Genomic DNA, 10,442 nt, shown 5'->3' with positions numbered 1-10,442 from the left:
CCACTCTTCAATTTCAATCCCACTAAGTTTGGGAGGGAGATATAAAGCATGACCCCTCATTGTGGTAGAATATCCCTGGGACATTATGCCAGAGCCAGGAAGCCTTCTCCAACATTATGAGACACTACACGTATGAAGACCTAGACATGCTGTTCCCCAAGCCCTCTTTACCTCTGCCAGAGTATGTGCTGTGGGCATTCCGAGTTTATTTTTAATGCCACTCAATAATGGTCTTCCTCTATTGTTCTTGGGTTCATTTATGCATCATCTTGCCTCTCATAAATAACAGGTAACCAATACACCTTTGAAAACATGACAATTGTAAAATTTTATGATCACTAACGGGTTCCTATTACTGGAAAATTACAATCAGCCTGCCCTGAAAGCAGAGATACATCTCTGCAGACAATAAGCACAGGTCTGAGCCTTGCTGGTTCAGTACAAATTCTGGTTATACTAGTGGAGGAATAAGACAAGTGACCGGTGCCTCAGTTTCCTTGAACAGAAGAGTAATACTGGAATCTTGCAGGATATCATGAGGATAGGGTGAGTTGATTATTGTAAAGAGACATAAGTAGCACTTGGCACATAATAACTGCTCAATAAATGCTTATTATTATTTCTAATAATAATACACATGATTCACTGATATTCCCTGGGGCAGACACTGACATTTATCGCTAGAATATTATTTGTTCCTACTATAGAACTGCTCAGTGGATATCTGTGCTCAGAAGCATACAGATGGCGAGAGCAGGGATGTGAGTCCAAGAGGGGAAGAGCAGGGCGTTGGCGTGGTGGGGTCAGCTGGGCAGTGAGGAGGTCGGGGATGCCTGCATCTGGGCTGCTTCTGTGAAAGGACACCATGTCCTCTCCTGAGCGTGTCCTCACGTCACCCGCATTTCTCTTTTTAGCTTCCATTTCTTTGACGCAGCACAGAACTTTCAGTTTTAAAAATAGCGGGCTGGGCTGGGCTCACTTATCCTGACAGGTACTGACTCGAGAGCGGAGCCAACTCTGGAGTGCGCTTCCTCTCCCAGACCACGGGCTGCCAGCTGGCACGAGTGGGATGATGTGGCCAGTGTGGCCAGAGTTCTGTGTCACCAAGCTGGATCACCAGGTTATGTGGAGTGGCCATTTGGCGCTGACCTGTGGCCCTGTCCTTGCTCCTGCTCACTGCACTCAGGTGCCACTCGCCTGGCCCTTCAGGCATCTGAGGTGGCCACCCATGCTTTAGACCTTGGGACAGCCAAGAACCATCCCTGCTTTCTCCACATGTGTCACAATGGTGCCACATGCTGTGCTGCTGGCTCCTTTGAAGTGACAGGGGCCATGGGACCTCCCAAGCACTTGCCCACAGATAGAGGGTAGAGGGACTGTCACTTCTACTAGGCCCAGTCCCTGAAATGTCCTGCGGGACCCTCTCTCTTGCCCTACCCAAGAAAACAGAAAGGCAGGGCTACCAAGGGCCAGGGTCACCTAAAAGCAAGAGGCCAGAAGTCAGACACTGGAAAGACGACAGGGACCCAGGAGACCCACCAGCAAGGAGCATTGACCCACTGTGTCACATCACTGAGACTTGGGGGTGTTTGTCCCAGCAGCTTGCCGAGCCCACAGATCACTAGCTTGCAAGGAGCTCGGCAGGGGGCTGCCACGGCTCTGGGGACTCATCCCGGTTCCTGGGGAGAAACAGCAACACTAAAAGAAAAGCTGACACAACTCTCCTCAAACCTTCAAAAATCAAAAGAAACCTCCTGCCACAAATAATTATCTCCACAGGCCGGGACCACCTGGATGGCACCCTCTCCTGAGCCAGGTCCCAACTGATATTTTCCAGATGAACTCGTTGGTGTCCCCCAGCTCCTTGTCCACCCCTCGCTGGCTCGCTCTGCACTTGCTGTTAGCTGGATGGACAGCTACTTTCAAAGCTTTGCCACATTCTTCACATTTGTATGCCTTCTCTCCAGGGTGAATTTTCTGGTGCACAATAAGGTTTTGCCTAAAAGTAAAAGCTTTATCACATTCATTACATTTGTGTGGCTTCTCTCCAATATGAATTATCTGGTGATCAGTAAGTTTTGAGGTTCTGTTAAAAAAGTTTTGCCACATTCTTTACATTTGTATGGCTTCTCTCCAGTGTGAATTCTCTGGTGCACAATCAAGCTTTCTCTACGAGTAAAAGCTTTGCCACATTCTTTACATTTGTATGGCTTCTCTCCAGTATGAATTCTCTGGTGAATAATAAGTTTTGAACTTACATTAAAAGCTTTGCCACATTCTTCACATTTGTATGGTTTTTCTCCAGTATGAATTCTCTGGTGCACCACAAGACTTTGCCTAGCCGTAAAACCTCTGGAACATTCTTTACATTTATATGGTTTCTCTCCAATATGAATTCTCTGGTGTTGAGTAAGGTGTGATATTTCATTAAAAGCTTTGCCACATTCTTTGCATTTGTATGGTTTCTCTTCAGTGTGAATACTCTGGTTCACAATAAGGTCTTCCCTAAAAGTAAAAGCTTGTCCACATTCTTTACATTTGTATGCCATGTCGCCAGTATAAATTCTCTGGTGTTCAGTAATGCTTGGAGTTTTATTCAAAGCTGTTACACATTCCTTACATTTGTAATGCTTTTCTTGAATATGAAAAGTTAGGTGGAAAATCAGAGCATGGATTAAGAACTTCTTTAATTTTATCTTTATAAAGCTTTTTAAAATGATCACAAGGATGTTTCCTAGAATTTAAAAGAGGGTGAAATGATTATGAGTTTCTGAATTTATATTAATTTACACACACATACACACACACACACACACACATATATATATATATATATATATATATATATATATATATATTATATATATCCAATTACTTAAGTTAAAGATCTGTCTACAAATCTTGAAATATTTATCATACATGAAGAACTCTCTACAAGTATCTATATGCATATTTAGATGAAGCAATAGTTGGTAAGTACAAATCTCTCCACATTCATTACAATTCTTTGCATTAGCAAAAAGAGTAACTGTTCATTGCAACTTCTTTTGTAAAGTAACAATTAAATGAATCAGTCAGAACTTTTTTTTTAAATCTTTTTTTTTACAGAAATATTTGTGGATGTTTACCCAATGGTACATTTCAAAGTATTCCAGTAATACACTGAAGCATATAATAGATGCCAGAGCAAATTTCCCATTCTTTAGAGGAAGGATATGATTCCAAAAATGCTGTGCAGATAATTGAAAAGCCCACAGATTGTCAAAAGTGACTGGCATATGTGCAGTTGTTTCTCCCCAGTTCAGCTGATGCCCTGCATCACCAGAATGCCACCAAACATCTGATCTGGTAAAAATCTCTGTATGTAACTATCTCACTGAAATGAGTCATAAGACACTTTGAACTTGTTGGGTGAATATTCCTTAGGATTCACAGATGACTAGGACTAGAACCTCAGAAAAACCTAAGAGCAAGAGTATTAAGTTTACTGGAAACATGTGTAGGATCCAGGAAGTCTCTGGGTCTGACACTTGAAAAAATTATCCTGCTATGTATAAGAACAAATCTCATCCTACCACAAACCACAAATGTTCAAGTATTCTTGGATTTCATCTTGGAGTCCTGTTGCTGTGGAAGATGAGACAGTGCATGTCAAGTAGAGATGCTGGAAGACATCTCTGAAATATGTGTGAAACAAGAAAATCAACAATATGGAAGCCATTATGCAGCAAAGCCTGGTATATTGGCACTCATAATGGCAATTCTGCTTGTTTGAGACTTCCCAATACATATGATATTCCACCTACCTATGTTCAGCCCTGCATTGGAGATGGAATGACTCATTGGAGACACATAGTCACCTAGCATCTCAAGATGGGTGTGTCTGTCTAGGAAGTCAATCAACCTGTCCGCAGCAAGACTCTTCTCATTAAAGTCTTACTCATAACTTTGATATACTCTCCTTCAATTAAAAAAAAAAAACAAACAAAAAAAACTAGCCATTTTCTAGTCATTGTGTTCCAGCTCCTATGTGGACTTGAGAAGCTATGAGATGCTCCATCTCTTTCAAAAGTAATTTCTGGCTTGGTATCTTTATTTTTATATGCACTCATGTACATGCCATTAAAAGCTTTAAAAAATAATGATTAATCATGATTTAACCAGTGTTTTCATTTCTTATATTAAAATGTAAATTTCTATTCAAATCATATTTTTAAAGCTTAGAAAACTGGTTGACTATTTAATTTCCCAAAGGCATTTTTAAGATACAGCTTCATAATAGCTTGTAAGCTTTTCACAATTATGTACTTTGATACATCTTCTTGCCTCTAAAAATCTTGTTTATTGTGACTGGTTTTACACAAAGTACTGGATAGTGAAAATTGTATAATTAGCATTATGTAACCGAAAGTATTATTTTTAAAAAAGTGACTGCCATACATTATATGATAACATAACCTGATGACAGTTTAATTTTCATTATAAATACTGTCATGCATTTGCATTTTTGTTTTGTTCATTAAAAAATTTACTGAACTTCTCTCTCTCCAACTATGTATAGTTTCCATACCTTCTCTGAATCAAATTTTGCAAAAAACATTTTATTTCCTGCTCTTCTGAAAATTCTGAATTTTGCTGAGAAGACATACCTGAAAGAAATTAAAATAATACACAATCCACTTACTACACTATGGTGAATATACTCTGCAAATATATAAAACTCCATCAAATTTAGGGAAATAGCTAGAGAACAGTAAGTACAATGTAAGGTCATTCTTAATCAAGAAACATAAAATTTACAACAGAATGCTGACGAAAGTTTGAAAACCTTGAATATCATCTTGCAATTTCAAAGTGCAACTTATGAAGATAAAACTCAAACAGCTAATGTTACCACAAAGATGTCAAATTACAGCAACTTGTTCAAGTTTTTCAGATTTCACATTTTACTCAAAATTTGCAGGAATGGACTGGGAATATAGCTCAGTTGGTAGAGTGCATGCTAATTAGTTCATTAAAGTGAGTTTGATCCCCATCAACACACACACACCCACAAATCAATGTTGCAGAAAAGTACTTTAACCATTAAATAATTTCTTATGTCTTAGTAGGGAGTGTTAAGTAGGATTGAACATAGGAGTGTTTTATCATTAAACTAACTCCACAGACCCTTATATATATACTTTTTAAAAAATGTTTTGAGACAGAATGTCACACAGATGTCAAAGGTCATTTTAAACTTACAATCTTACTGTCACAGCTTCCCAAATGATACAGGCATTTATCACCCCACCTGACCTATTTTTGTTTATTTAGTAACTTCCATACATTATCCAAAATGACTATAATAATCTATTTAAGGAAGATTTTAAATGGAATAAAAGTAATAGCACATGCAAAAAAAAAAAAAGGGAAATCACCTCAAGCAAAGATACAACATAACACTAGCAATTGAAAATTAGAAAACTGACATTTGTTAATTATCTAAGCAATGCCAAAAACACTTGAAAGATGTTTATTAAACTAATTTGAAAGAGAAGATTGAATGCAATTCAGAAAAAATTGCAACAGAAAAAGTAGAACTATACTAGAAATATTCTTTAGAAAACAATATCAGATGAATTAGAAATGTGAAGAGAAAATATATCAAATATTAGAAAATCAATTAAAATAGTTAAAGTAAGAAATTCATAAAGAAAATTTTAAAATATATGATGTGACTAAGAAATAGAGATGTTTCATTTATAAAGATACTTCTATATGGTTAACATTTGATTTCTTAGCAGAACAATTCCAGACAGAAATTAGAGTACATAGTCATGTGTACTTAAGGGAAAAAAATCAATATAGAATATTATATCCAGCAAGACTATTTTGAAACTTAAGAAAAATACAGACTTTCAAGATATATAAATGCTATTTTTTTTTGTACTTCTAGACCTGGTCTTAAAAAAATCAATAAATACTAAATTTAGTCATTCCAATATAATAAATCTGTACAGAAACACAAATCATATAGTAATTGAAAGCTTTTGTGAAAAACCTAAATATTTATAAAAATAAATTCCATTTTGGTACATAAATTCATTATGGTACATAAAACACCTAGTTTTGCTATGGAATTTGAAATAATAAAGCATAAAAACTATCATAAATCTATACTAATAGGTAAAACATATATAAGCAGCTTGACATCAGCTTGACAAGACATGTAAAGACACTGATTATTTTAGAGAATCAAAGTTAGTTCAGTTTAAAAATACAGTGTAAACTAAGTACTTTAATTTTTTGTTGTTATTTTTAGTTATGTATGACAGTAGAATGATCTTGACATAGCGTACATACATGAAGTATAACTACCCATTCTTATGGTTGTATATGATATGAAGTTACATGTGGAGAGTCACACTGAATGAACACATGTTTAAGTCTTGATGAACAAGGCTTTGACCAACCTCTATTATCTAGTGGCTTCAGCATTGCCCATCTCAGATATCAAGACATGGCTTCAGAAGTAGGTATATACCCTTGAGTTAAGTTACACTCACTTATTTCTTTATAATTCTACCCCTTTGCCCTTTTTTGGGATATAATGTTGAAGGTGATCCTTCTCTCACTCTCTTGACAGGGTCACAGTGAAGATAAGTGCTGGCAAAGCTGCTCTCCCACTGTCTTGACAGGGTCACAGTAAGGATGAATTCTGGCAAAGCCACACTGGTTGGTGGGTAACTGAAACCATGAGACCCTTTTTTATGTAATTGGGACTTTTCATTTTCATGCTCCTGTTCCTGACAGGAGGCGTGAGTATGTTAAACACTAAACCAAATTAAACTTCAGATAGCTAGAACATAACAGGTAGTTCATACCTAGAAGGCTGTTCTACTACCCCACAGCATACTGAGGACAAAACTGATAATGGACAACAATCATTCTCCAAAAGGTCACGAGAATTTCAGGCACCACATTGATTATATCAACTAAGAACCCAGGCCCATATTTCTGGCCCCTTAGAAAGCCTAATCATTAGGCTTATTACACAAAGCCCACCATATGTAGTTTCATCCTCAATTAAGGAAAGTTGTGTTATACACTTAGGAAAGTTAATATATATAAAGATACTTTCTTCTCTTTTCTATAAACTTTCTTTTACTTCACATAGGGATTTATGATGAGCATATTTAATATTGGTATTAAGTGGACTGATGTATAGAACTTACTTTTTACTGAGATTACAAAGATATAAGAACTAGTGCACCTTGACTAAGAAACAAACTCTTTGAGAAAGCAGCTCAACCAGTTTCATGAGAATAAATGTAGGAATTAATTAAAGTAGCACTATAAAAAATATTTTTAGAAAAATGTTAGAAATATTATTCTATTTAGACTCTTGGGCTAAGAATTCTTAAGTTTTTAGTTGTATGGGTTTCATTAATGCTTTAAGAATGGTTTATAAACTTTAGGATATTTTAAGTATAATACAAGTGGATTTTTTATATGGAAATTTTAGATTAAAAATAAAGTGCAGATATACTTTAAACTTAAAGGTTAATTAAAGGCTAGGAGACTTAGAGTCTAGTTATGTAGTTTGGCATTATTTAATAAGAAACTAATATATCTTGGGGAAAATACTACATCCTGGAAAAATCTGAAAAATGTAAATTAGTAACACATTTTATTGATGATTCTTTACCCTTAACAATTGATAAATAAAGGATACATTCTGGATAAATGTAAATTGATGTTACACTTTTCTATGCCCCTAGTGATGGTTAAGGAAATGTCACATCTTGGCAAAGTTTTCAAATTGTATAATCAATGATGTATTCTGAATCCATAATGATGATAAAAATTGCAATAGAAGATGACCCAGAGAAAGCTGCATTAGAGCTCTCTCTCTGGAGATTGCTCTAATGGAATGACTCCTATCTCATCTTTTTCGTGGATACCACTCATCCTTCAGGACTCCCTGGACCCAGCTACGGCAGGACTCCAGCAATAGAATGTTCCATGGAAATTTCCTTTGTGTATCCCAGTCTCTTGCTCTGCTTTTGATACCCAATCAATACATGAGATGAGTGTGGCCTTCCTAGATGTCAATCAACCTGCTTACAGAAAGACATTACAAAGCTAGACTCAACCCCCTGAAACCTGACCTCTTGCCTCATTTGAATGGCTTCTCCCCAATGAAAGTGTTCAGCATGGCTCCTCACTCCTTTTTTCCATAGAACCCTAAAGTCAGAGGAGCCATCACAGGACCCAAAGAATAAGGAATTTTTCTCAATCTCTCTTTGATTATTTCATCCCAGTCCAGTTTTCCTGGGGTGACCTTAAGTGTTTAGTCATGGGATGTGATAATTATACTGGTTGTGATTCATCTATGGACATCAGAAAGTTACTTTCAATTAATTTTCCATTTTTAGAATAATTTTAGTATAATCTCAATGTAATGACAAAGTAGATATAGAAGATAAAAACAGAAATAGAGAGGAATATAAATATCACCATAAAAGTCTTTGAATCACAAATTAAAACGTTATTAAATAGTAGACAAAAGTATAATGATCAACAAAAACTTCCAAAGTTACAATAGTAGTTTCTTTCTCATCAGGAATTTAAATACAAATGAACTATTATGAAACACTATTCAGAACAACACAAACATGATGAGAAAGATTAAATGTAAAAATATGTTAATTATTTCAGATCTAAATCTACAGAAGATTCTCTTTAGAACTAATGTCATAAATAGACTAAAACAATAATAGATGATTGGAATATTATATTCAAAATCACAAAGATGGTAATAATTATATAAAAATAATTAGAGAAAATAGAATTTTATATAAAGATAAATGTTTCCATTCTCTGGAATACAACAGTAGTAAATATATGGTTAACTCAAATCATATTTTTCAAATAAAAAAAAAAGCAAACATTGAAGTAACTCATCATTGAAAGCAAAAAAAGTAATAGCATTCATTCCCAATTAATGCAAAGGAACAAAATAGCATTGGAATAGTACTCAGGAATTAGAACACTTAAACAACTATTATCAACCAATTAGGGTAAAAGAAGCCATCTTCTCAATAGTATAAGAAATATTGTCTTAAGGAGACCAAGTTAAAAGCACAAAACAGATGATAATAGTTATTAAAAATATTAAAATTGCTTTCTAACATAATGTAATTAATTGGAAATCAAAAGTGGATGTGATAACCAAAAACTCATAAATATGAGGTCAAAGCCAATTATAGTAATTTAACAAGGCCCTAAGCAAATTAGAAAGAGGCAATCTCAAAATAAATTATAAAAAGTGTTGTAGACCAGGGACAGTAGTAAACACCTGTAATCTCAGCTCTGTGATCGTTTGAGAGAGGAAGATTGGGAGTTCAATGGCAGTCTATGCAAACCCGAGGTGCTAAACAACTCAATTAGATAATGTCTCTAAGGAAAATACAAAATAGGGTTTTATCATGTTGTTTTGAGGGCAAGTGACCCTGATGTCAATCTCCAGTACCCCAGTAATAAGGGCTGTGGGTGTGGCTAAGAGGTTAAGCAAATGATACAAAACACACACACACACAAAAACAAAACAAAACAAAACAAAACAAAACAAAAAAAAAAAACAAAATAAAACACCCAAAGCAGTCTAAGAATTATACATAATGCCAACCAAATGCTCAATACTATTTTTGCATAAATAAAAAAAGTTATTTTAAAAATTCTATGTAGTATCCACAGTACATAAATAAGTAAACATATTAAAAAATTAAAAAGTGTTTCCTCATATAAAAATAATACATACTTGTATGTTAACACAAATTTAGATGACGAAGCTATACATAACAAAATTGAGAGTACATAAATCAGTCCTCACATTGATGGTCAATTCAAAATATATTTACAGATCTATGCTTATTACAAAAATATTCAATAAAGATAAATGTGGAAAGCCAATCAAATGTTCTTTCACATGAGTATATGAATGCAATTTTGAATAGGATATAAAGTTTTGAAACTTAGCCGAGTGTGGTGGCACACACCTGTAATCCAGCAGCTTGGGTAGCTAAGACAGGAAGACCATGAGTTCAAAACCAGCCTCAACAATGGTGAGGCATTAAGCAACTCAGTGGGACCCTGTCTTTAAATAAAATACAAAACAGGGCTGGAGATGTGGTTCAGTGGTAAGAATGTCCCTGAGTTCAATCCTTGGTGCAAAAAAAATTTTTTTTCAAACTTTATAAAGATAAGAAATTATATAGGACCTACAATTATCAGTCTTTAGAATAGTATGCTAAGTGAAATGAGTCATTCACAAAAAGACAAATACCATGTGATTCTACTTAAGAGATATCTAATAGAGAAAAACATACAGGCCAAAAAGAATAAAATCATAAATGAAAAGGTGAGAGAAAAATGAGCACTTGTGTGGGGGAGAGATA

The 10,442-nt window shown here is 35.1% G+C and overlaps 1 pseudogene; it reads right to left on the bottom strand.

The window, feature by feature from the left end:
• Nucleotides 1-1,621: 1,621 nt before the first annotated feature.
• Nucleotides 1,622-3,843, bottom strand: LOC144251342 (uncharacterized; annotated as a pseudogene).
• Nucleotides 3,844-10,442: the final 6,599 nt, after the last annotated feature.

Source organism: Urocitellus parryii, assembly GCF_045843805.1.
Source record: "Urocitellus parryii isolate mUroPar1 chromosome 13 unlocalized genomic scaffold, mUroPar1.hap1 SUPER_13_unloc_11, whole genome shotgun sequence".
NCBI lineage: Eukaryota > Metazoa > Chordata > Mammalia > Rodentia > Sciuridae > Urocitellus > Urocitellus parryii.
Note: the sequence above shows the minus strand (reverse complement) of the source record. Positions and strands in the feature narration are given on the sequence as shown.